This window comes from Suricata suricatta, chromosome 12, assembly GCF_006229205.1.
Source record: "Suricata suricatta isolate VVHF042 chromosome 12, meerkat_22Aug2017_6uvM2_HiC, whole genome shotgun sequence".
Lineage (NCBI taxonomy): Eukaryota > Metazoa > Chordata > Mammalia > Carnivora > Herpestidae > Suricata > Suricata suricatta.
In genome coordinates, this window is record NC_043711.1 from 76,738,707 (window position 1) to 76,764,963 (window position 26,257).

General features: G+C 43.8%; 1 long non-coding RNA gene across 3 annotated transcripts in view; it reads right to left on the bottom strand.

Moving 5' to 3' along the window:
- Positions 1-8,932: 8,932 nt before the first annotated feature.
- LOC115273212 overlaps positions 8,933-26,257 on the bottom strand; it is a 42,838-nt gene continuing 25,513 nt past the window's right edge. For 2 of the 3 annotated variants that reach the window (XR_003900744.1, XR_003900742.1), the window contains 2 exons: positions 9,340-9,546; positions 8,933-9,097 (listed from right to left, as the gene is read on the bottom strand). This is a non-coding gene — a long non-coding RNA (uncharacterized LOC115273212). Of the gene's footprint in view, positions 9,098-9,339; positions 9,547-21,630; positions 21,863-26,257 lie in introns of those variants that run through there. The other variant, XR_003900743.1, reaches the window with a different exon arrangement.

Consider the following 26,257-nt stretch of genomic DNA (forward strand, 5'->3'; position numbering starts at 1 on the left):
GGACTGCCATTCCATGCCCCTTCTCCCTGGCCACCTTCCAAGAGAGAGCCTGGAAAAGCCACATAAGCACTTTCTCATCTTCCTTTGCAGTCAGGGGGTCCATGTGGGCCAGTTCTGGCCAATATGATGAAAGCAGAATGCTGGAGGTCTTTCAAGAGGTTCACGAATTGCACCCTTCTGCCCATCTTGAGTTCTCAACAGTTTAAGAATTAAGACAAAGGAGTGGCATTTGCAGTCTTGAAATATCACCCTTATTACTTATAAAGGCTATTACCGTGGAAAGCACGGTTTATTGTGAAATGGGCCTGTCAACTGAATTGCAGAAAGAGACAGACTGACCGGTCCCATGTGGATGGGACAGACCCTATCTGGGTGGAGAGATGGGGGTAAAGCTGAGGGCCCAGAGGATGGCAGAGAACTGGTACCTGTCAACAGGCTCCCTCCCTAGAGGAAATCTGGAGTTCACTCTTCCCAAATTTAGCAACAGCCGCATTCCACCTCCCCTGGGACAGGGTAAATAAAGGGCAGCAAGAAGCTGGAAGTATATTCTAAGGAATGAAACCATTTCAAGTGAGGCAAGCATATCACTCCCTCTCCAGCAGCCACCATTGTTTTGTGCTGTTAAGATGTTGGGCTTAATGATATTAAACCTTCCATCAGGAGCAGGGGTGTAGTCTAATAGGGAAGCCTCACACCCACCTTCACAAGACTGTCACAACCTCTTTTATCACGGGACTCTGACAACTACTTCTTTGCTATGGTATTTTCTTGGGAACCCCAGTGCAGAATTTTTATAACCCCCCACAGGGTCTGAAATGTGTCAGAAGGGTACAGGAATTCAGGCCCGAGGTTATTCTGGACTGAGGGTGCCAAATTCATCCTCTATCCTATTTATGGTCCAAATTGTATCCAGGCATGTTGTCCACATGTATAAATTAATTATATCACATGTTTGACAGTGGAAAACATCATAGGAAAAAAATAAAAAGTAGAGCAGGGAAGTGCGATCAGGAAAGCAGGGAGGTAGGGGAGTATTGCAGTATAAAAGGTAGTCAGGATATATACTGGAATAAAATAAAATATTTTTTAGAAGGTAGTCAGGCTAGATCTCTTCTTTCAGGAAGATTACATCGAGCAGTTACTGGAAGTGTAGATAATTAGAGAAATGAATCCTGTACAGTGGGACAGTCGTTGCAAAGGCTCTGGGGTATAAGTAGGTTTGGCCTGTTAGTGAGGAGCAGATTGGCTGGAGTGGACTGATTAGAAGAAAGGGAGATCAGAGAGGTAATGCAGGGTCACATCTGAAGGGGTGGAAATGACCCCAAGGAGAAGGCTCTTGCAGGTGAGAGAAGATGATAGCCTGGACCAGGATGATTAGCAGTCTGGGAGGAAAGAAGACGTTGAACCTTGGATAATTTTTTGAGGTAAAACCAGTAGGATTTCTTGGCAGGCTGGGTATGTGAAAGGAAAGTCAAAAACTCCATGGTCATCTTTGCACCGAGATTAAATGAAAATATTAAGATACTTGATCTTGGTGACACCAGGAATGGCAGAGTGAGGAGCCTGGCAGACTCCACACAAAAACAATTATTTAAGTGGCAAAAAATATTTAAAAAATATTTACAGTCTCTAGAATCATCTTAAGGTCATACAGTAAGTAGAGAAACACTCACTAAAGAAAATCTATGGAATCTCAGTAAGGACAGCAGAGTCTGTGGTATTTGAGCCACGACCTGCTCTTACCCTCCCACCCCCCACCCACTCTGTGTTATGGAAACTCTACTCTGGTGAGTATGGCCAAGAAGACAAGGACTCTTTTTTTCCTCAGTTCACAGACTGAGGCTACACTTTCACCCTGAGAAGGGCAAGGCTCTAGTGTTTGTCTAGCCCCATGTTGAAGAACCACTATTTGGGGTGGGTGTGGATCAGGGAACCCATTTGTATGGTGGAAGTTCTCCTCCAGCCGACCCTGTCCCAGCTCATCCACCAGGTGGAGGGTCCGTGCTGATAGTGGAAAGCTAAGAAGACAAGAAGCTACCACCCCTCCTGAGGTCAGCTTTGCAAAGAAGGAGTGTCACCCCAGCTCCAGGAGAAAAGCACCATTGTCCCCACTCCTGGTTCATTGCAGTAGTGCATTCTTCCCAGGAATAGAGACAGGCCAGAGGAGGAAGAGCTCCACAGTACTGTCTGAGGGGATTGACTTTATGTGGAAGAGGATGTGGAGAATTCCATGTTTAAGGGTGTTGTTGAAACCCAGGAGATCTTGGTAAAGGGAAATGGAGAGTGTGCTGGTACCTCCATAAAACTGGTAACTGTGGTGAAATGATGAGTGATTAAAAGTTTAACAAAAAGAAACAGGGTAAGAGACAGCTAAGAAGAAGGATCCTGGGGTCCCAGTTGACCCTGGGCATCAGGTAGACTGTGAACAGGTAGTGGTCTATGTGTGGGAGCAGTCAAACTGGGGACATGGGTCAGACCCATAAGCATTTTGCAGGCCACACACAGGTAATCCTGTGCCTCCCAGCACGGGAATTTATACACAACCCCTGATGAAACACTGACTAAATGGTAACCCAGGGAGCTCCCTGGAAGCCAGGAAGAAAAAGAAAACCACACACATCCCTAGAAGTCTTGACAAATGCGTCCAAGCCAAGGTTGTACCCTTTCAGGAGTGATGAAAGAAGCTAGCCCCTGGCTGAAGGTGGACCCAAACCATAAATTCCCTGGACTGTGATAGTAACCTTGAAGCTACGTAAACACACACAAACACACACACACACACACTCTCTCTCTCTCTCTCTCTCTCTCTCTCTCTCTGTCTCTCTAACTGGCTAAAGAAGCCTAAGCACAAACTTTGACCAATCAGTAGCTTTTGTGGTTTCAAGGATGACCCCCTAGGTCCCCAGAAAAACAAATCTGCGGCTGCACACAGCAAGGGAAATAGATTTCACAAAAGTAGTTGAGCCAAGTCACTAAACGAACAAACATCAAGCAAACAACAAGAGGAGGAGGGGAATCAGGAGCCAGACTTACTACAATATATTACCTAAATATCCTGAGGCGAAGTGACACTAAACAGTAATTTAAATCCACACTGAAAAATAAAGAGCATCAGTAAGGTAATTGTGGAGATAAACTATAAAAGATGGCATAGTGTCATATTTCTTCTCCTGTCCCTAATTGATACAAAGAGTGATTGTATAAAACAGTATGTATATAATTGTATTGTTGGCTCCATGAAGTGTAGAAATGTAGTGCATTTGACAGTACTGGGAACGAAGAAACATTGAAGTAAAAAAATTAACTCAACCAGATGGTAACTGGCATCCATAGGAATGAATGAAGAAAACTTGAAATGGAAAATAAAATTAATTTAACAAACTATAGATATATATTAGTTTTCCTTCCTTAGCTTCTATCAAAGACATTCAGCTATGTAAATTAATAATTATAGCAATGTGTTTCTGGGCTTGTAACATAGAGGTAATATTTGTGACAATAACAAAATGAAAGAGGGAAGGGCATAGAGCTATACAGCAGAAAAGTTTCAAGGTTCATTGGAATTACGCTAGTTAAGTCTGAAGAAAATTTGATAAGAAAGCTGTACCTTGTAAGCCCTAAAGCAACCACTATGATAATAACTTTAAAAATATAGTTGAACAGTCATTAAAGTAATGAAAATGCTATTCTAGGAAATATCCACTTAATACAGAAGACAGTTAAAGGAGGAACAGAGGGGGACAAAGGAGAATGAGGCACAGAAAACAAAAAAGCTAAGTTGCAGATATAAATACAGCCCTGTTGATAAAAACACCAAGTATAAATGAGTTAAACTATCCAATCAAAAGGAAGAGATTGTGGGAAAAAGCAAGATCCCACTATGTACTGGCTCTAAGAGACACATTTTATTTTCTTAACTGTTTTCATTAACATTTTATACACATAACAAAATGTTATCATTTCAATGACTTTTAAGTGTACAATTCAGTGGCATTAAGTACATTTACATTATTGGGCAATCATCCATCTCTAAAATATTTACATCATTTCAGACATAAATTCTAAACCTATTAAATAATAACTCTCCATTGCTCCCTCTCCCCAGCCCCTGGCAACCACCATTCCACTTTCTGGTTCTATGGATTGGTTACTGTAGGTAAAGTAGAATCACACAGTATTTGTCCTTTGGTCTGGCTTATTTTGCTAAGCATAGTATTCTCAAGGTTCATTCATGTTGTAACAGATATCAGAATTGCACTCTCTTTTACAGCTAAACAATATTCCATTCCTTTGGCGAGGGTGGTATTAGCTATTTATTTATTTATTTATTCCACTTTATTGAGGTACACTTATATATAGTTAAAGTGTACCATGTGACAATCTGAATTATGTATACTTTATGAAATTATTACTATAATCTGGTTAATTAACACATCCATCACCAACTAAAATATGCTTCTGCTTTGTTTTTGCTTTGTATGTATATAGGTGAGAATCCTTAAGATCTTCTCTCCTAGCAAATTTCAAATACACAATATTATTAACCGTAATCATCATTCTGTGCATTAGATCCCCAGAGCTTATTCATCTTATAGCTGAAGGCTTGTTCCTTTGGACCAGCATTTCCCCATCTCCTCCACCTCCTACGCCTAGATAACCACTCTTATATTTTGTTTCTGAGTTCAACCTTTTTTTTTTTTTGAGATATCACATGTAAGTGACATTATATGGTATTTGTCTTTCTTTGTCACAATGGGGAAAGAATAGTCCTCTTAACAAGTAGTACCGAGATCATTGGAATCCACATGCAAAAGAATGTATTACACAAAAATTAACTTGACCTAAATGTAAGAACAGAAATTATAAAAATCTGAGAAGAAATTATAGTGGCAAACTTCAGGACCTTGGGTTGGTGATGGTTTCTTAGATATGACACCAAGAGCACAAGCAATGACAGAAAAAAATACATAAATTGGACTACATCAAAATAAAATTTTTGTGCTGCAAATAAATGTTGCATACACCCACCCACACACCCTAGATAAAAACATAATTCATGGAAGGGGAAACAATATTAGCAAATCATATATCTAAAAAGAAACATACCAAAAATATATAAAGAACAACCCAATTCCAAAAAGACAACCCAACTTAAAAATGGGTGGGGGCACCTGGGTGGCTGGCTCAGTCAGTTAAGTGTCTGACTTCAGCTCAGATCTTGACCTCGCGGTCTATGAGTTCAAGCCCCATGTAGGGCTCTCTGCTGTCAGCACAGATCCTTCCTTGGATCCTCTATCTCCCTCTCTCTCTTGGTCCCTGCCTCACTAATACACGTGCACTCTCTCTCTCTCAAAAATAAATATTTTTTAAAAAGAAAAGGTCTTCAACATCATTAGTTGTTAGGGAAATGCAAATCAAAACCACAATGAGAGAGCACTTCATACCCACTGGGATGGCTACAATCAAAATGATGGGCAAAAACGTGTTGGCAAAGATGTGGAGAATTTGGAACCCTTGTGCATCATTGGTGGGCATTTTAAATGGTTCGGTCACTTTGGAAACAGTTTGTCCCTCACAATATTAAACACAGAGTAACCATATCCCCCAACAATTCCACTCCAGGCATACAATCAAGAGAAATGAAAATATTCTACACAAAAACTTGTACATGAATGCTCACAGCAGCATTATTCGCAATAGTCAAAAAGCGGAAACAATCCAATGACTAATGAATAGATAAAGAAAATAAGGCATAACCAAACAATGGAATGTTATCTGGCACTAAAAAGGAATGAAGTATATGATATACACTACAAAATGGATGAACTTTGAAAAAATGCTGAGTGAAAGAAGCCAGTCACAAAATACCACAGGTTATACGATTCTGTTTATTTAAAATATCCAGAATAGGAAAATCTATAGAGCCAGAAAGTAAATCAGTGGTTGCCTTGGGCTGGAAGAAGGTGTGGGGGATGGAGAGTAACTGCTAATGGGCACGGGCTCTCCTTGAGAGGCAATATGTACTATCTAAACTTACACTGTGTCAGGGCACCTGGGTGGCTTGGTCAGTTAAGCATCTGACTTTGGCTCGGGTCATGATCTCATGGGTCCATGAGTTTGGGTGCTGCGTCCAGCTCTGTGCTGACAGCTCAGGGCCTGGAGCCTGCTTCAGATTCTGGGTCTCCCTCATTCTCTGCCCAAGCCCTGCTCACACTCCGTCTTTCTGTCTCTCTCTCAAAAATAAATAAACATTAAAAAATTTTTTGAAAATCAACTAACATTGTGTTGATGGTTGCACAACCCTGTGAGTGTATTAAAATTCACTAAATTGTATACTTTAAGTGGGTGATGTCTATAGTAGTACATGTATTATATTTCATTAAAAATGTCTTTAAGTATTCATTTAAAGATGTTCCAATCATTAAATGCATAGACATTCCAGTAGTAAAATGCTAACAGGGGCACCTGTGTGGTTCAATTGGTTAAGCATCTGACTTGGGCTCAGGTCATGATCTCATGGTTCGTGGGTTCGAGCCCCCACATGGGGCTCCTCACTGACAGTGTGGAGCCTGCTTGGGATACTCTCTCTTTCCCTCACTCTCTGCCCCTCCCCCACTCATGCTTTCTCTCTCTCAAAAATAAATAAATAAACTTTATTTATTAAAAATTTTTTTAGTGTTTTTTATTTATTTTTGAGAGAGAGAGACAGCGTGAGCAGGGGAGGGTCGGTGAGAGAGGGAGACACAGAATCTGAAGACAGGCTCCAGGCTCTGAGCTAGCTGTCAGCACAGGGCCTGATGCGGGGCTCAAACCCACAAACCATGAGATCATGACCTGAGCTGAAGTCGAATGGTTAACCGACTGAGCCACCCAGGTGCCCCAAAAGTAAATAAATAAACTTTAAAACCTAAATTAGCAAATAAAAATGCTAATATACAGTGATGCTCAAAATTTGAAAATGTGTCATAAATATTATGCCCAGCCCCACCCCTTACCTGAATTCCAGCTCACATTTCCTACTGCCTTTAGCAACCCACTTGGATTTCCTGTCAGCCCCTCATGCTCACAGACTCCCCTCAGATCTGGCCCTCCTCTTAGGAGCCCCTCACTGATGACAGCATGGCCATTTCTGCTGGCTTCAGGACTGAAAAGCTCAGTACCCACCTTTGACTCCTACATCTCCTTCGTTCATAAGTCCAGGTGATTTCACTTCTGCACAAGGTCACCCACTCCCTACCGCCCCTCCATGCTGACTGCTGCTGCCTTGGTTCAGACCCTCAGTTTTGCTCCTGTGTCAGGGATGGCCTGTCACTTCTCCCACCCTCCCACGCCAATGCCAGGCAAACGCTCCCAGGAAGGACACCAGCCGCGTCACACCAAAGCTCAGTACCTCTCAGTGGCTCCCTGTGCTTACTGAATAAAGTCCAGATTCCTTCTTCTGGCAATCCGGGACTTTCTAAGTGCCTTTTCCCCCAATTTTCATCTGTCCCCAATGATTCCCTTCACAAATACTTTATATTAAAAACCATCTGCTATTCCCTTTGAGTGTCACAAAACCTCCCCTTTTGCCCTTGTCCATGCTGTTATATGTCACTTCTCCTTGTCCACGAATATCCAGGTGCCGGGTCAGGCTCCTCCAAGAAGCTCTGCCCAAGCTGGTGGCAGTGCCTCCTTCTTGTTTACAAGACATCCTATCATATACCAATCAAGCGGCAGATAACCGTTCATCAGATATTGTAACCCTTTAGGTTCATCCCACTTTTTACTCTATCTGTAACCTCATTCTTTACCTCATCTTTTCTTTTCCTTCAATAATGCAACCAGTGCATGCATGGGATTCTTAGGGGTTCAATCTGCGCTCGGAGCCTCTAGCAGAGGGCCAGGCACTTAGTAGGTACTCAGTAAATATTCATGGACACAAGGCGGAGAGAAAAAAAAACAGAAATACTTCCTGGAGTTACAGAACTTATGATCTCACGTGGAAGCCAGACATAAATTATTTTGATGCAAGACAGGAGGAGGGATGCATACAATAAATGTGTCCCTGGGTGCTATGGACCATAGAGGTGACATTTAACACAACTGAAAGGAACAAGAAGGGGCTACTGATTGGGGTGGGATTCTAAGAGATGGATTTAGGATGAAGAGCATTGCAGATTAAGGGAATAGCATCAGCACATACCCAAGTAGAAAAGTGTCAAACACATTTGCAAGAAGAGGTGAACTGTGGGATACCATTGATGAGTAGGGTGCACTCGCGGTTGAAAGGAGAAAGGGTTGTGTAGCTGGAGGTGAGCCTTGAAAATTATGTTGGAGACAGATCACAGAGAGTGTACGACTCCAGGCTAGAGAATTTGGACTTCATTCTGCAGGCAGTGAGCAGCCCTGGAGATATTTAGTTGAGCAATGAAAGAGCTCAGGGGTTAAAGGAGACTGAAAAGCTACTTCCTATAAAGCACGCTGTGTCTCAATGAATCATCAACTGCTGATTTACCTGATTTGTAAATCTCCCTGCTCAGCTCCAGGTGCCTTGAAACATGGGGGCAGATGGTGATTAATTTTTAAAGGGACAACAAAGAGCTTAGCTCACTTCTTTAAAAAAAAAAGTTAAAACCTTTATTTTCTTAAAGTATACGTAAGTTAACCAAAGATTCCAGGGTAAGTTTCTGTTTGGATAATGTTTATTTTGGTACCTTGAAAGCTTGGCAGTTGTTTAGAAATTCAATTACAACTCGTCTTTAAACAAAACCACCCTTGGGAATGGTGGGTTTGAGCTGATCTCAATATATTAACTTGACATTATGAGGCGGTTATGCTGCAGGTTCAGAGGGTTGATTAAATCTTAAAATGAGCACAGAACAGGCGCCGAAAGCACACACTTTGTTTAACTGGCTCTGTCGATAGACGAGACAAAGGGGGGAAAACAGCAACATAAATGGAGGCTATTTTTATTATTGTTTAAAAGGAGACCTCCTCTGTGTCAGATGGGAAATCTAACATCAGCTCTCATGGCATTTCTTCAAGACTGTGGATACAAGAAAAGTGCAAATTGACAGGGCTAGAAGGAAACCGAGGCTCCAGGCCACATGCAAGCCACCTGAAAGAAAAGAATGTTAGATACTGACATGTTCAATCAATGCTTCAATTTGCTCTGGCAATTAATCATCGTGTATGCATATACACATATGCATTTTTTGACACTTGATTCTTAGCCCAAAGGCCAAAAAACGATACAGATACATTTTGTGACCAAATTCAACAGTTTTAACCCATGGCAGAGATATTTAGATATTTATTGTTCACTGATAATAATCAAATGTTTCCTTCTCATTTCCCTACCTCCCCGCTGGTTAGATGGAGACCACGTGACTAGTGCTGGCAAAGGCGCTGAGAGCAGAAATGAGGTTTTATCACTAACGAGCTGAAGGTTTCAGGAGCCCGTGTCCTCCCACCATGCCTTCTCTTCCCTTCTTACAGTTGTCCTGGAGGTCCTGGGTTCTAGGTGAGTCAGCCCAGTGATGATAGAGTGTCTGTCAACCTAGATTCCTGAGCAAGAAATAAAGCTTAGTTACATCAAGCCACTGAGATATTAGGGTTTCCTTGTGCCACAGCATAGCCTCCCTATTCTGACTAACCCACCCTCAGTATCCATCCTTTCTTTTCTTGTGCTGGATCCCCTAATTTTTGGCTGGACAAGTAGCTACCCAAAATGACAACTATATTTTTCAACCTCCCTAAGCGGCTGAGAGAAGCTAGATGTTTAAAATCCAACCACTGGGACGTAAGTGGCAGTATTATCTCTTAAGAAGCAGCAGTAGTATCCCTTTTTCTCTTCTTTGGCCTCTTTATTGTGCTGCCTGGAGTGTGAATGCTGCCATCTTGGACAAGAGGTCAAGGCCACAAGAGGAGCAGCAAGAGGAGAAGAAGCCTGAGTCCCCCAGAGCATGAAGCATCATACTAAATGTGGACAGTTTGCCCATATTTTTATGTGGGTGAGAAATAAATTTATACTTTCTTTATGTCATTGTTGTTTCCAGATTCTTCCAAATATTTAGATGTCTGACTGTGTCACCAAATTATCTGTGTTTCTCACTTCTTCTGCAGATGTCTTAGAAATAAGTGGCCAGAAGTGAAAGCCAGAGTCAGGACTAGGGCTGCCCAATAGAGTGGATATTTTAGACAGATCACTCATGTTGCCCAGGACAGTTTTACAACTCTTTGGGCAAAAAGATTTTGGAAGAAGTAGAGGACATGTGATGACGTATATATGGTTAGTAACGGAGTCTCTGATCACCTTACCTAGGAGGCCGAGGCCATAACTGTTTAATAACAACTTAAGAGTCCATTTATCTTCTTTTTCATGAGGCTGAGGTAAACGCCTGGCAAGAAAAAAGCCACTTCCTCTCTCTGATTTGACTTTATTTTTTTTAATTTGTAGGTTTCCCATTTGGGAGATAGAGTTCTCTCCCATTTTGAATAAGACTCATTGCTACTTATTACCTGAGCATTCATCCATTTCTTACTTTTCCCCTTCATGATATGGTCCCTTCTCGATACTGAAGTCTCAGTGGGTGTGAACTTTCCTTATTCTTCCTGTCTATTTCACTCCCATAATTTATGGTTTGATACAGAGAGCCTTGTTCTGATATGGAACAGAATAATTCCCATATCCAGTAAGTGTCACTAGAAGGAAAGCTCCACCAAGGCAGGGATTTTTATCCGTGTATCTCTAGTACCTTGAAAATACTTTGCGTATAATTAGGAATTCTATAAATATTTGCTGAATTTAACATCTAACAGTCTTCTGTGCTTCCCTCACTACCCACTCCACTATTTACTCCTGCGTTATATCAGCGTATGTGTATTCAACGCACAGAAATATCCTGAGTCACCAACTGCCAGAGTCTAAAAATACATAAATATCGAACTTAAATAAACGAATAAGCATCTTTTTTTAGCATAAACTTTGTATAATAGAATTTTAAGCAATGGATAAGTTGAAGTGTGAATTTATTGTAAACCATACTGCGTTGAGAATACATGTCTAGGTGTACTAGCTCTACCCAGAATCATGCTGTGATTAAAAAAAAAAAAAACCCATCTCCCAAATTCAGGGGCATACAGCAAAAGGCACTGAATTCTCAGGCCCCGACTGCTGCAAGTTGGCTAATTTAAGGCTGGCTCGGCTGGGCTTAGTTCCAGAGTACAGGCCAGGTCCAGATATGCTCTACGTGTTTCCATATTTTTCAAGCAGGGTGGTTACCCAGGGAATGCTCTTCCCATGACAAAAGGCACTCAGCACCAGAGGCAGCTCCAACTGCGCAGGCACTAACATCCCATTGGCCGATATCTGTTAACATCCCATTGGCCAAAACACGTCACGTGATCATGCTCAGCGTCAAGGGGTCAGGGAGTAACTCTAACCGCTAGGAAGCGCTAGCAAGGGCATGGAGGTATACAGGAAGTGGAGAATTGGAATCAATGATTCATTGTATCACACCAGGTTTGATAAATCTCAAACGTGAAACCTGGCTATTTTCTGATACAAATATTTCTCTATTAAACACTGTGAACTGACACAAGAAAGGAAAAGTGAAATATGAAATCCCTAGCACTTAGCTGAAGGGCCCCTAATTCTGGAAAACATCCTCCTGTTTCTTTTTTTTAAATGTTTATTTTTGAGAGAGAGAGAGAGAGAGAGAGAGTGTAGTGGGGGCGGGGCGCAGAGAGAGAGAGGGAGACACAGTCTGAAACAGGCTCTAGGTTCTGGGCTGTCAGCACAGAGCCAGACCCAGGGCCTGAACCCTGGAATGGTGAGATCATGACCTGAGTCTAAGTCAGATGCTTAACCAAATGATCCACCCAAACACCCCAATATTCTTCTGTTTCTGAATGAACAACACATGCTGGGGAAAGGTGGTGAAGGTGTACTTTGGGTTCACACCTTCTCCCGATAGTGTTTCAGATCTCAGTCCTAACTCCATCCTGTCTAAAGCTTTTAATTCTTCCCCAGGGGAAATCCTTGCAAGAGAAGTTAAATCAAAAAATTTTATTTACTACCTTTTTCCTCATTGGGATGATGGTTCCATGTCTGATTAAAAAGAAGTAAACTTGAATGCTAGAAAGGAGTATAGAATTATAGAGAGGAGGCAATAGCAGAGACTCACCAGATTTCCATCAATAGTATGGGTCCTTTGACATCTGACCCACCAACAGCTCCCCAACCTTATTGACTGCTGTCTCCCTACTGTGGTCACTCTAGGAACCCTTAACTGGGGTCCTCAGACTGGACAGAATTTGGGGGGGGTCCCTGAACTGGGTGGAAAAAAATTTTTTTATATTTCATTAATATATTCCTTAGTTATGAATGTAGGTAACAACCCACAGTAGTATTAGCAAGATCTGTGCCTTTGTCACCAAGTCACACATTTCTTCTTATCACATGATGCTTGTACATATCTTTTATAGATATCTTTAAAGATATTTGTATTTAGCACTACTTGAAAAATACAACAGTTATTAAATCCACTGCTAGGTATGGTTCTATAATGTGTTATGCTACATTATAAATATGTTTTGCTAGTATTTTAAGAACTGTATTTGGTTTTTTTTAATCTCTTTTTTAAAATGTTTTATTCACTTTTGAGGGAGAGAGAGCACGAGCCAGGGAGGGTCAGGGAGAGAGACACACACACAGAATCTGAAGACAGGCTCCAGGCTCTGTGCTGACAGCTAGCTCAGACATGGGGCTTGAACCCACGAACCGTGAGATCATGACCTGAGCTGAAGTTGGCCGCTTAACCAACTGAGCCACCCAGGTGCCCCAAGAACTGTATTTGTAATCTAAGTATGTTGTGTCATGAATGTAAAAACATTATACTTAAATAAGCCCATTGGCTTCACCAGACTGCCGTTGAACAAGTAAGATTAAAAACTCCTCCCTAAGGTGTCCTTCCACAAGTGATGGGAGACTGGTGCATCACACATCTTCCACGTGCTACCCAACTCAAGACTTTGCTCATTTTACTGTCTGGGTGATCAAAGATGAGTTATTTTATTGGTGCCTCATAGATAACCAGAAGAGATGATCTAGTCAACTAGCCATTTAAACCATTTATTGATTCACTTCACATTCAGGATCTTGTACAGAATGACCCTATCTAGCCATATTTTTTTTTATCTCTACCTGCTATGGACTGAATGTTTTCGTATCATCCTCCCCAAATTTCATATGTTAAAATCTTAAACCCAAGATGATGATATTAGAAATGCAGCCCTTGGGAAGTGATTAGGTTCTAAAAGTGGAGTCCAAATGAATAGATTAGTGCCCTTATAAAAGAGGCCCCAGATATGAGTCCCGTGTTGGGCTCTCTGGTGGTAGCTCAGAGCATGGAGCCTGCTTCAGATTCTATGTTTCCTTCTCTCTCTGCCATTCCTCTGCTCATATTCTGTCTCTCAAATGTGAATAAATGTTAAAATTTAAAAATAAAAAAAAAATAATAAGATGGGGCACCTGGGTGACTCAGTCGGTTGAGTGTCCAACTTTGGCTCAGGTCATGATCTCGTGGTCCGTGGGTTCAAGCCCTGCATCGGGTTCTGTGCTGACAGCTCAGAGCCTGGAGCCTGTTTCAATTCCATGTCTCCCTCTCTCTGTGCTCCTCCCTTGCTCATGCTCTGTCTCTCTCTCTCTCTCAAAAATAAATAAACATTAAAAAATGATAATAACAATAATAAAAAGAGGCCCCAGAAATATCCTCACTCCCTTCCACCATGTGAGGACACAATAGGATGTTGGCAGTCAACCCATAAGAGGGCCTTCACCAGAGTCCCACCATGTTAGCACCCAGATTTTGGACTTCCAGCCTCCAGAACCATGAGAAGCAAATTTCTGTTGTTTATAAGCCTCTCAGACTGTGGTATTTTGTTAGAGAAATCTGAGCAAACTAAGACACTACTTGTAATGGACATTATGATGTAACACCAGATTCACCACCAGAACTTATTGTCGCAGCAGCTGAGAGTGCTTCTGGCTGATTTCCCTGACCTGTTATATCTTCCTGGAAACCACCCTTGACTGGAGAGGGCGACCTCCCCCAAGAGGACAGTCACATGCAGTGACTGGTCACTGGGGGATATAGAGGCTCAGGACAACTGTGAAGGGCCATTCCAGCCTGAGAGCTCCGCATAGGTCCGCTGAGGTCTTGCCTGAGACTGCGTTGCAGCTCAGCTTCTCCCAGTACCCGATCCTGCTTCTTTCCCTTTCACAGAGTTGATGCCCAGAGCTCCAGTAGCTCCATCTGCTAAAACCTCATCTCTGAGTCCACTTCTGGGGGACCCAACCTGCCGCACTCCCTCACCCCATTCCGGAGCCCTAATCCCACCAGCCCTTAAAGATACCACTGATTTCCTGTTTATTGCCATATCCCCAGTGCCCTCTAGAGGGCTTGGCATAGAGGAGGAATTTAATAAATGTTTAATAAATTGAATTTAATCTGCAAATTTGGCCAGCCTGCCAGAAGTACCCTCCTCCAAGTCTTCTCTAGTAAGAATCTTGGCAGTCTATAGGCTATCTGCCAGTCGGTCGGAATAAACAACTTGCTACTTAGCCATCCAGCGGGGCTCTCTGAGGGCTGTTAAGGGTCCCAGCAGGTGTCTCAGACCACACAGCCAAACACCAGAAGGCCAGTACCAAGAGTCTACTTCCCTGGGATCCCTGTCACCCCAGATCTCAGGCTTCAGTGAGACCAGTTTAGGATAGACAAGTGGGCACCCAGCCCAAAGCACTGCTCTGGTCCTACATAGATGGACTTCTGTCTGAGGCTGATGCTTAACCTTTCATCTTGTTTTGCTTTATTAATAAATCTTTTGGTTTTTAACCACATTATTTTTGAGCCATATGCGTTTGTTATTGATGTAGGTTTCACATGATCAAATATTGGGTATTTCATATACTCAACTTGAGTGTTATGCAGCATAGTTTTTGATTATAAATACTTATTGTATCTAATTTGTCCTAAGATTTACTTTTTTGCATATTAATTGATACCTTTTTTTACATCTTACCACTCTATTCTTTTATTCTTTTTATTTTAGTTTGATTTTATTTTTGAGAGACAGAGAAAGACAGCTTGAGCAGGGGAGGGGCAGAGAAAGAGGGAGATGCGGAATCCCAAGCCGGCTCCAGGCTCTAAGCTGTCAGCACAGAGCCCGCCGTGGACCATGAGATCATGACCTGAGCCAAAGTCCAAGGCTCAACCGACTGAGCCACGCAGGTACCCCTATTTAGCATATCATTTTAAATTGGCTTCAGATAACAAAGTCATTTTCTGTCTCCACCACAATCAAAGAGCTGAGTTCCTACATGATTCTCCTTGAGGACTACTGGGAATGTGGCAATTGGTCTCTCCTTTAGAAGACTGTCTTCCTCCTACCCACCCATGACAATTACTGTAATTAAGAAAAGATAAGGGGTGCCTGGTGGCTCAGTCAGTTAAGTGTCCAACTCAGGTCATGATCTTGCAGCTTGTGAGTTTGAGCCTCACACTGGGCTCTGTGCTGTCAGCACAGAGCCTGTTTTGGATCCCCTGTCTCCCTCTCTCTCTGCCCCTCCGGTGCTCCCTCATGTGCATGCATGTGCATGCTCTCTCTCTCACAACTAAATAAACATTAAAAAAAGAAATAAATGATAAAATATTAATCCATGTGACTGATGCTTACTTTAGGGCACTGGTTCTCAATCTTAGCCACACATCCGAGCTGCCTGAATTTTTTTTAATTCCAGTGTCATTAACATACAGTGTTATATTTTTTGGGTGTACCATATAATGTTTCAACAATTCTATGTTACATAGTGCTCATCAAGATAAGTGTACTCTTATCCCCTTCACCTATTTCACCCATCCCCCACGCCAGCCACCTCCCCTCTGGAAACCGTTTGTTCTCTACAGTTAAGAGTTTATGTCTTGGTTTTTGTTCACTTGTTTTGTTACTTAAATTACACATATGAGTGAAATTGTATGGTATTTGTCTTTCTCTCACTGACTTATTTCACTTAGCATTATACACTCTGGATCCATCCATGTTGTTGCAAATAGCAAGATTTCATTCTTTTTTTTATGGCTGACCAATATTGCATTGTATGCATCCCACATCGTCTTTATCCATTCATCTATCAGTGGACACTGGGCTTCCATAATTTGGCTATTGTAAATAACGCTACAATAAACATAGGGGTGCCTGTATCCCTTTGAGTTACTGTTTCTGTATTCCTTGAGTAAATACCCCATAGTGCAACTGCTGGATCATATGGTAATTCTATTTTCAATTTTTGAGGAAACTCCATACTGTTTTCCAGAATGGCTGCACTAGTTTGCATTCCCACCAACAGTGCATGAAGGTTCCTTTTTCTCCACAGCCTCACCAACACTCATTTCTTGTATTTTTTCAGTCTAGCCATTCTGACAGGTGTGAGGTGATATCTCATTGTGGTTTTGATTTACATTTCCCTGATGATGAGTGATGTTGAGCATCTTTTCATGTGTCTATTGACCATCTGTGTGTCTTCTTTGGAGAAATGTCTATTCATGTCTTCTGTCTTTTTTAATTAGATTGTTTTTTGGGTGTTAAGTTGTATACATTCTTTATATACTTCTGGATGCTAACCCTTTATCAGATATATCATTTGCAAAATATCTTCTCCCATCCAGTAAGTTGACATTTAGTTTTGTTGATTGTTTCCTTAGCTGTGCAGAAGCTTTTTATTTTGATGTAGTCCCAATAGTTTATTTTTCCTTTTGTTTCCCTGGCCTCAGGGGTCCTATCTAGAAAAATTGTCACAGCCAACATCAGAGAAATTACTGCCTGTGTTCTCTTCTAGGATTAGTATGGTTTCAGGTCTCACATTTAGATCTTTAATCCATTTTGAGTTTATTTTTGTGTATGGTGTAAGAAAGTGGTCCAGTTTCATTCTTTTGCATGTAGCTCTCCAATTTTTCCAACACCATTTGTTGAAGGTGGATTTTTTCTTAATATCAATGTTCAGCCATTCTCAATCACATGAGAATATTGAAGTCCAGACATTAATATTTTTTAAGCTCCCCCAGGTAATTCAAATAGCCGTAACTTTGAAAACCACTGGTCTATGATTACTCTTCAGAGTATGGTTTGTGACCTGTAGCAACAGCATCACCTGGGAGCTTATGAAAGATGCAGAACTTGGGGCGCCTGAGTGACTCACTTGGTTAAGCATCCAACTCTGTGTTTCAGTCCTGGTCAAGATTTCACAGGTTCATGAGTTCGAACCCCACATCACTGCACTATTAGTGCAGAGTCTGCTCAGGATTCTCTGTCTCCCCCTCTTTCTCTGCCCCTCCCTTGCTTGTGTTCTCTCTCACTCCTTCAGTCTCTCTCTCCCAAAAATTAATTAATTAATTAATTAAAAAAGAAAAAGCAGAACCTTCGGCCGCACTTCAGTCTTGCTGAATTCTAATATGCATTTAGCAAGATCCCCAGGGGATCTGTGTGCATACTGAAATTTGAGAAGCATTGATTTAAAACACACTTTGATGGGGTTTGCATTTTAACTCTTCTTTTTAAAAAATGTCTTAGATCTGAAGATTTGAGAATTCTGTGTCTCAAATATTTGCAAGATTAATTATTTCTATTCTCTTTTTGATTTACCCTATCCTATAGGAGATAGTAATTTGGCTAATTGATAAAATGCCTCTTTCCAGTTTGACTAAACTGTTTCTAATTAAAGAGATGGAGAAAGTTGAATTGATCAGAAGTCCTCTTGAGAAGAGCATCATGTTTCTTTGGGAGGTTTGCCTGGAGAAGGCTGTTGGGGTGGAACAGAGCAGCCGTGGGCAGGACCCTCAGCAGGTGCCAAAATCTGCTGAAAGTGGAGGCAGAAAAGTACTCTGCTAAAACAAGGACAGAGTTGGCTCCTGAGAGGGAAAGGAGAGAGGGAGTGAGGGAAGGGGGAGAGGGAGACACAGGCAGAGAGAACTTTGGAGATCAGCGGAAGATGGGTACATGACCCCTCAAACCCTCCATATGGGGAATCTGGGTATAGCAGCAATTTGGAGGGAAAGAGTGAAAGGTCTTCATGTACCCAGGTTATTACATAGGAACAGAGTAGAGATTTGATGTTTGGATACAGAAGCTGGGACCAAAAGGACCGTGAGGAAGGCGGCCCTCTAAGGTACACAGAAATCACCAAGGGAATGCTTTGGGACATCAGAGCCTGTGACACTAGGGAGTTGAGTCCAGTTTATTTTGATCTTTAGGAATGGGAAGGCCTTAGCTGAGGGGTGGGTTCAGTTCTTGCTTCCCACAGATTTCTGGAGACAGACTAGGTCCTCTCACTGACCAAGGCTGCCTGGAAACTGTAGTTTTCACTTAGGCTTGTTTGGGAAAAGCAAACATTTCCTGGCTTCCCCCAGAAACTCCTGTCCCTGAGTGATATTTTCAACCACATTTCTACTTCCCAGAGGCCCCTGAGGACAGTGAGAGCTCTTCCCTATCTGACTCCAGGCTTCCTAAAAGTAGGTACAATGTTTGCCCTTAAAGCCTTGGCTAAATTGGGGCCAGAGACTCCAGCTATTGACAGGAAGCTGGGGAGGATTGCATTCCTTCCTCCAGCTGGGAGGACCTGAGACTGTTTCCACTCACAGGGAGAAAGCTGGACCATCTCTGCAACATTATACTTCCTCCAACCTTTCTCACTCAACCAAACTGATCATTCCCTGGGAGCAGGGTTTGGTAGGAAGCAAGAAAGTGTTTCCCTTCCTCCCCTGCTCAGTGGGACTGAGGACAGGCCTGGCGCTCATACCCAGCATGCTTCTCTTTAGACTGCTCCTGCACTGGCCAAAACACGTCAGCAGCAAGTACACCATCCTGGTGCCAAGGGGGTGTTTATAAAAATTGTCCAGATGCTTATTCCTCTCTTCCAGAAATTGCCTTCTGTCTGATCCATTTATGGATTTGTGCCAGAACACTGGGTCTTAAAAACTGTAAAAAATATTTATCAACATCACCCAGAACTTTTCTCCTTCATCCATTGCATTCTTCAATGGATGTATTGAAGTACAAGTACATTATTCTAAATTGTTAGGAATGGGGATTTCAGTATATAGATATTTCCCTTCTCTTCTTCATTTTTCTTTTCTTTTTCTTCCCCCCCCCTGCATTTCTTAATTGTGGTAAAAAAAAAATATATGTATATACCTAACATAAAATTTGCCATTTTCAAGTGTGCAATTCAGTGGCACTAATATTCGATTTCAATGTGAACTCAAATTGGGATTGTTGGCCACATTCCAAGACCTGCCTGCGTTGCTGCATCCCTCTAATTTCCAGCCTTATTTTTACTTATAGGACAATGACCAGAACGGTTCTCTATGATGAAAAGTTTGCTTCTACTCTGGCTTAGGCTCCCTTCTATCATGTTAGTGTGTTCAGCCAGACAAGGCTGACTGGCAGTTCCCCGGGAAATCTGTGAATCTCAGTGAAGTGCTCTTTTGTCTTTGATGTGTTTCTCTCTCTCTCTCTCTCTCTCTCTCTCTCTCTCTCTCTCTCTCTCTCTCTCTCCCTCTCCCTCTCCCTCTCCCTCTCCCTCTCCCTCTCCCTCTCTCTCTTCCTCTCCCTCTCCCTCTCCCTTTCTCTTCTTTACCTCTCTGCTGGAGTCTAGCTCTAGCAGGTCCAGGGCTCCCCTGAAGGATGGATGGTGTTGGCAAAAGAAAGTGAGAGAGCCTTGGCTTCTTTCTGCTCACCAGGCAGGCATCTCTGCACTGACCCGAGAATCAGCTTTATTTATTGAAAAAATGTATTGGATACAAAACAGAAGTGGCAACTGCCCTAGACAATAATTTCTGATAACAAATTCTTTGGCATGTAAAAACTTAGCAGAACATAGATTGGTGGAAGACTCATGCATAATCTTTACCAATAGAGATTGAAGTAGGTGACTAGATGTTTATCATATGGGATAGGAAGGGATCTTTAACATTCAAATATAAGGCAAAGTTTTTAGCATAGCAAAGGCAAGAGTTAGGTCTCTGTGAGCAGGGGTCAATTGCCTGTTTTCAAGCAGAAGAAAAACAGGTTTTCTCAGGAAATGTAACATTTGCTGCTATAATCACAAAAGAACAACTCCCATAACAAGTTTTTTCACAAGGTACAATTCATATATTTTTAGCATTAGAAGGCAAGTCACTCCTGATATCAGTCAGTCAGGCACCCTGGGGTCGGTACTCAAGCAGAAATTGAGTGGGGGTTGAGTGGGGGTAGATGCCTGTCACCATCTGACAGTGGGAGGCCAGGCCTTGCAAACCTGCCTTACTTCAGAAATGGCTCCCAGCACCTCTCTTTCTCCCTCTCCCTCTCTCCATGCGCCCCTTTCTTTTGGGTTCTGCCTTACCTGTGAATCATAATAAGTGAGGACTCAGTGTGGGCTCATGTGATTTCTGATTCCACCAAGTAGAGAAGGAAGGCAAGATATCCGCAGTGGGATGTGGTAGAACACGGAGACAGCTAACTACAGATTTAGTGCTCAGGACACACTGATTAAAATGGGACATAAAAGAGCTCTGAAACATAAATCTGAAGAGAGAAATTAGCATTAAGGTGAAGGTGCCAGAGTAAGAGAAGCAAGATTCATCCTGAAAAAAATAGGGAACCATGGAAAGCGGGTGAGCAGTCTACATCAGTCTGGGTAGGGAAGAGTTTGTCCATAAAGAAGACTCACTGTGGTTTGAGTTGCAGGCCTCCCGGGACTAGGCTATGCCATTAAATCAGGAGAGGAGGGATCAGGGAGTTGGTGGGCACAACCCAGGAAGGACCAACCCAGAGAAGGTGGTTGGTGACTGGGAGTTGTGGGTAGGAGAAAGGTCTCTAAGGGGAGCTCCAGACAGAGAGAGACTGAAAGAAGGGAGGAGCAAGTCACAGACAGGGAAGGCATGCTGAAGAACTAGCTTGAGCAATGGAGCAAGTATTTTTCAGTCCTTGCTCATCTCTCTTCTGTAGTCACCTCTCCACACTGAAGGGTGCCCCTTGGGAACATCTGCCACCCATTGGTGGTGGGCTTTTCTGACTGTGGGAGCACACTCAGCCCACACATAGAAGCAGTCTGAAGTGCTTGAAAGCTAATTACCCCAGCAACAGCCCTCTATCCATAATGGACAGGACAGGTGGACAAATACCCCAGCTCCCTCACCACTCAAGTGGGAAGACTCCAAAGTGCAGTCTCCCAGAGTTCTCCAATGGGACTGAGCCTCATTTGCCCACTTGGGAATGGACTCAGTGGCACATTCTTCATTGGCTATCTTCCTTTGACTATCAAAGTTTCCCTCACCTCCCAAATAAATTATTCACACTCTAATCCTTGTCTCTGGCCTCTTTCCAAGAGAGCCCAACCCAAGGGAAACTTCCCTCTTAGTGTGTAAACAGAGCCCCTCAAGGGCTCTCAAGGTGTGTAACACTGAGCCGTGGGGTCTCCATCCCCTGCAACCAACTCTTTACTGTCATCTTCCTGGTCTGGTTAACCCAGCCAGGTGAGGAAACAGGCACAGGGAGCGCCAAGGAGAGGCAGGGCACCTTGACACATGCAGCACCTGTTAAACCAAGGCCATGGAGGAATTCAAAGCTGGGAAAGGACTCTGACACCCTGGAGCCCCCTTCATCATGTTGCAGGGAAGACAGTATGGATGTGGACATTGAGGGGACCCCACTGGGGGCAGCAGGTGGAGTTCTCTTGTGAACCTGTCATGATGCTGAGATTGCTTTGTTTCTCTTCATCAGACTGGAGTCTTGGGGACTTTGTGGGTCATCTGTCCACCATCTCAGCAGTGCTCTCTGCTCCGAACTCCGAGGAAGAGGAAAAGGATTTATTATTTTGATCAGAAAGGAAAAGGAAAGTGATATTGGGACCACCCATGATAGCACCAAGGCTGCCGACTCTCCAGCTGGCCCTCTGGTAATAAATGGCCGGGGCTTGCCCACTAACTTGCCTTGGTGCTGAATTAAGAGCTCAGGCTCAGGCTGCTCTCCACATCAGCCATTATCAGGAACTGGTGCTGACCCCAGTAGTAGCTTACTAAAACTTAGTGTGGTGAGAAGAGGTCATCTGGATGCAAATAAGAGATTCCAGACAAATGAGTGGGACGCTGTTGCTAAACCCAATCTCAGTCCCTCCCAGGCTGAGCTACACCCTGCGGCTGGGGCTGAGCAGCCATCTGAACTGCCATGGGGGCTACAGGCCCTTAAAGGAGGTTCAACCATCCTCTCAACCTGGCCCCTGACACCACACTGCCCGCTTCTCAGCTCCTGTCAGGGATGATGTCAGGGAGTCCCCTTGCCTGACCTCACAGTGATCCCCTAGCTGGCATGTTCCTCTAAGTCCCCTCCCTGCCGCTCTCTAGGGGCCACAGGCATGTTCCTGGATCTCCTCCAAGCCCTACAGCGCCCATGGGAGGCTGGAGCAGGGCTGGGCAGGGAAATCTCAGGGCCTTTCAGCACAACCAAGCCTCACCATCAATTTTACTTTATCATGACCTCTCCCTGGTGGCGCAGGCCACTTGCCTCTTCCCCAGTGTGCAACTAGGTGCTCCTGTTTACTCTGGAGTTTCTAAATGTGTCCCATCAGGTACACATACACCCCACCCCCAGTATTTTGACCAAGAGGGAAACAAAGGAGCAAGTCTGGACTCTAGTTCCCATCACCCCACCCATAGCTCCTTTCCTGGAGCCCAGAAAGGGTCTTGCCCCTGCCTTCCCCACTGTGTGACATAACCTGCATGCCCCCATGCCATGACTTCAAGCAGGACACCACCGAGTCTTCCCAAAACTTAGAAAACCCTTTCATGTCTCAACAAAGCCCAGCTCTGGCAAGCACAATTCTTGTTCGGAAGGGGCTTCCTTGAGAGCTCTTCCTGAGTACCAACAATGAAATGCCAACTACTTTGTCTTCCTCTGGGTTCTGCTTCACCCATGAATCATAACAAGCAGAGGCCCTGGGAACAACAAGAACTGTCAGCAACAAGGATTGCATCCTTGTGAGTAGAAGGTTAACATCAGATCTAGATCTGCTTGGAAGTGACCTTGACCTCCCTCTTCCCACCGCCTTGTTTCCTGGAACCAGGGAGTAAATATGAAACATTGCAGGCCTTGGGCCTACTTGACTCACATAGTATGAAAAGCTGATGAAGAGCAAAAGCTGTGGTTTCTGTGTCAAGGTGACCCCCAAGCACCTTGGCTCCCACTGTGACTGCCAGATACACCCGCTGAGGTCAAGGAGGACAAAGAAGCTGTGAACTTGAGGGGTCTGCTAGCCCTCCTGATATGGAGATGTTGGATATCCTGTGTCTCTGTTCCTCTATCCTTCTATGAAGATAAGCCTATTGGTCAGGATTCTCCAGAGAAACAGATGAACAGGATGTGTGTACACGTAATAGAGAGAGATTTATTTTAAGGAATTGGCTCATGTAATTGTGGAGGAATGGTGAGTCCAAAATCTGACGGGGGAGGCCGACAGGCTGGAGACTCAGGGAAGAGTTACAGTTCAAGTCCAAAGGCAGTCTGCTGGCAGAATTCCTTTTTGCTCAGCTGAGGTCAGTCTTTGTCCTATTAAGGCCTTCAAGTGATTGGATGAGGCCCACCCACATGGAGGGCAATGTGCTTTACTCAAATCCCACTGATTTAAGTGTTAGTCTCATGGAAAAAAACACCTTCACATAAGCATTCAGAATGTTTGACCAAATATCTAAGCACTGTGACACAGCCAAGTTGACACAAAAGACTGACCATCATACTAAGTAACCATAGTAAACACAAGGCAATTGATTGCATCTCGTGGGTTTGATTGCCAGCTTCTATTATGACCATAATCATGACCCATAACTACTGTCTAAGAGCAATCACTGCTGGTTCTGTAAGTGCCATTCTGCTCCAAGGGTCTGTGAGAGGCACAATGGCCCAAGAGGGGACCGACCACTGGCATCTACAGCCCTGTCTGCAAATATGCAGGGAGACTTTCCCCTACTCTTTCCTTGTCTTTTGTTTTCCTTGCAGACCACACAACAGCCAAGCTTGGAGATGGGCACTCAGCATCTGGCTGACTGCCCAAGAGTCACCCCTTGGCTGGCCTCATCCTTGAAAGGCCCTGAAAGAAGGTCACCTACTCACTGAGAAGACAACAAAGGCTCAACTGTGATCTTAAAAACGAACATTCCCTCATGATGCATAGCACTTTACAGTTTGCAAGGCACCTTCACATCCACTATCAATTTGAGCCTTCCCAAAGCATGTGGTTCTGACCTCTAAGGCTGCCTGAGGCAGTCGAAGATGGAGCTTTCCAGATGTCCTCTGCCAGCTGGTCCAGGGGCTGCCCCAACATGTTATGCTTACTCACGCTGGCATAGACATGCAGGAGATGGGGGGAAGGTTCAGAGATGGAAGGCTTCAAGAACCCCTGTAGCTCCGAGCCCCTCAACCTCAAAGATACCCCAGGCTGCCAACCCACTCCTGAAGACAGAGAAGCAAGCCATGCCCTGGCACTCTATCAACCACTGTGTCCCCGGAAGGCCAGGATGTCTGGTCTGGCTTAGAGCCTTGAAAAATGGACTTATCTCATGCTATCAAGCACATGGCCCCTGGAAGTTATAAGAGCGCTTCAGCCTCTCAGTTGGCAAAACAGAGTCCGGAAGCCCCAGGTTTTCCATCTGCTGAGCCCCATCCGAGCCAAGTGGACAGACAACAGGGTAGCACAGGCACAGATGTGGTTGTCTGTACTTGTGCGTGTGTGAATGTGTGTGCAGTTGTGCACATAGACATGTGTATATGTGAATAAGCATGAGCATGTGGATAAAGTATGTGTGTGGATAAGTATGTACCAGGTGTGGGGAAAGAGGTGGGCCATGAGGCCAACTCCAAGCATATTTGAGACTTGAAAACCCAGCTGGAATTCCTGGTAAAGAAAGTAGAGGGTCAAGCTCTTAGCAAGACGTGTAGTTCACAGGAGGTCCCTGCCCTTGGAGAACATCCTGTGGAGGAAATGGATACACAGCAAATGCTCAGATCCTAAGACGCTGTGGTTTTAGTTCAGGTGGTGAGAGAACTTCCCTGGGAAAGACTGTGTATGTGTCCCCAGAGCTGGAGGGTCGTGGGGGAGGCTGTCCTGCCCTCCAGGGGCCTCAGAATACTGCTGGGTCAGCCCCCGAGACAGCAAACAGACCAGAAATCAGGAGCACCAAAGAGCTCCAACCAGGTGTGACACAAGAGAGGGAACAAGCTGTGTGAGGCCTGGAGAAGCAGGGACATGGCTGGCCAGAAGGGCTGGCCATCAGTGTCTGTGGGCTCAGTGTAACAAGGGGTCGGTGGTCAGGGCACAGAGAGCCACTCTTAGTGAGCAGTGGTGACTGTCAGAGCCCGAGTGCTTGGTCCCCACCTCTCTGCTTCTCATCAGTCCCAACCTGGCAAGAAGCATCATAAGCCCAGAGTAGGTCTGCCCTTAACATTTGTGGGGTGGTGAGACAAGATGACAAAGGGAGACCCCTAAGGTGCAGCCCACACACCTCTCACAGCAGCCCTGCACCATACAGGGACGACTTGCCTGCACACCTGTGGACGATTCAGTCTTCAGGTCCAAGCTCTGCCCATAACTCTGTCTCCCCGGGCATGCTTGCCAATGGCATGGACTAACCTTGTGGGAACAGACCCAGAGAAGATGGCCACACAGGGCACAGTGAGAGGATCAGGCCATTTATTTGTTTTTCTTTTTCTTTTTTTTTATTCTCAAGTTAGTTAATATACAGTGTAGTCTTGGCTTCAGGAGTAAAACCCAGTGATTCATTTCTCACATATGACACCCGGTGCTGCTCCCAACAAGTGCCCCCCTTCATGCCCATCACCCATTTCACCCACATCCCCATCAACCCTGTTTGTTCTCTGTATTTAAGAGACTTTTTTGGTTTGGCCCCCTCTCTCTTTTTATCTTATTTTTCCTTCCCTTACCCTGTGTTCATCTGTTAAATTTCTCCAACGCCACATATGAGTTAAATCATATGATATCTTTCTCTGATTAACTTATTTAGCTTAGCATAATACCCTCTAATTCCATCCACATTGTTACAAATGGCAAGATTTCATTCTTTTTCATCTCCAAGTAGTATTCCATTGCATATATAAACACATATTCTTTATCTATTCATCAGTCGACCGACATTTAGGTTCTTTCCATAGTTTGGCTATTGTTCTTTTTTTA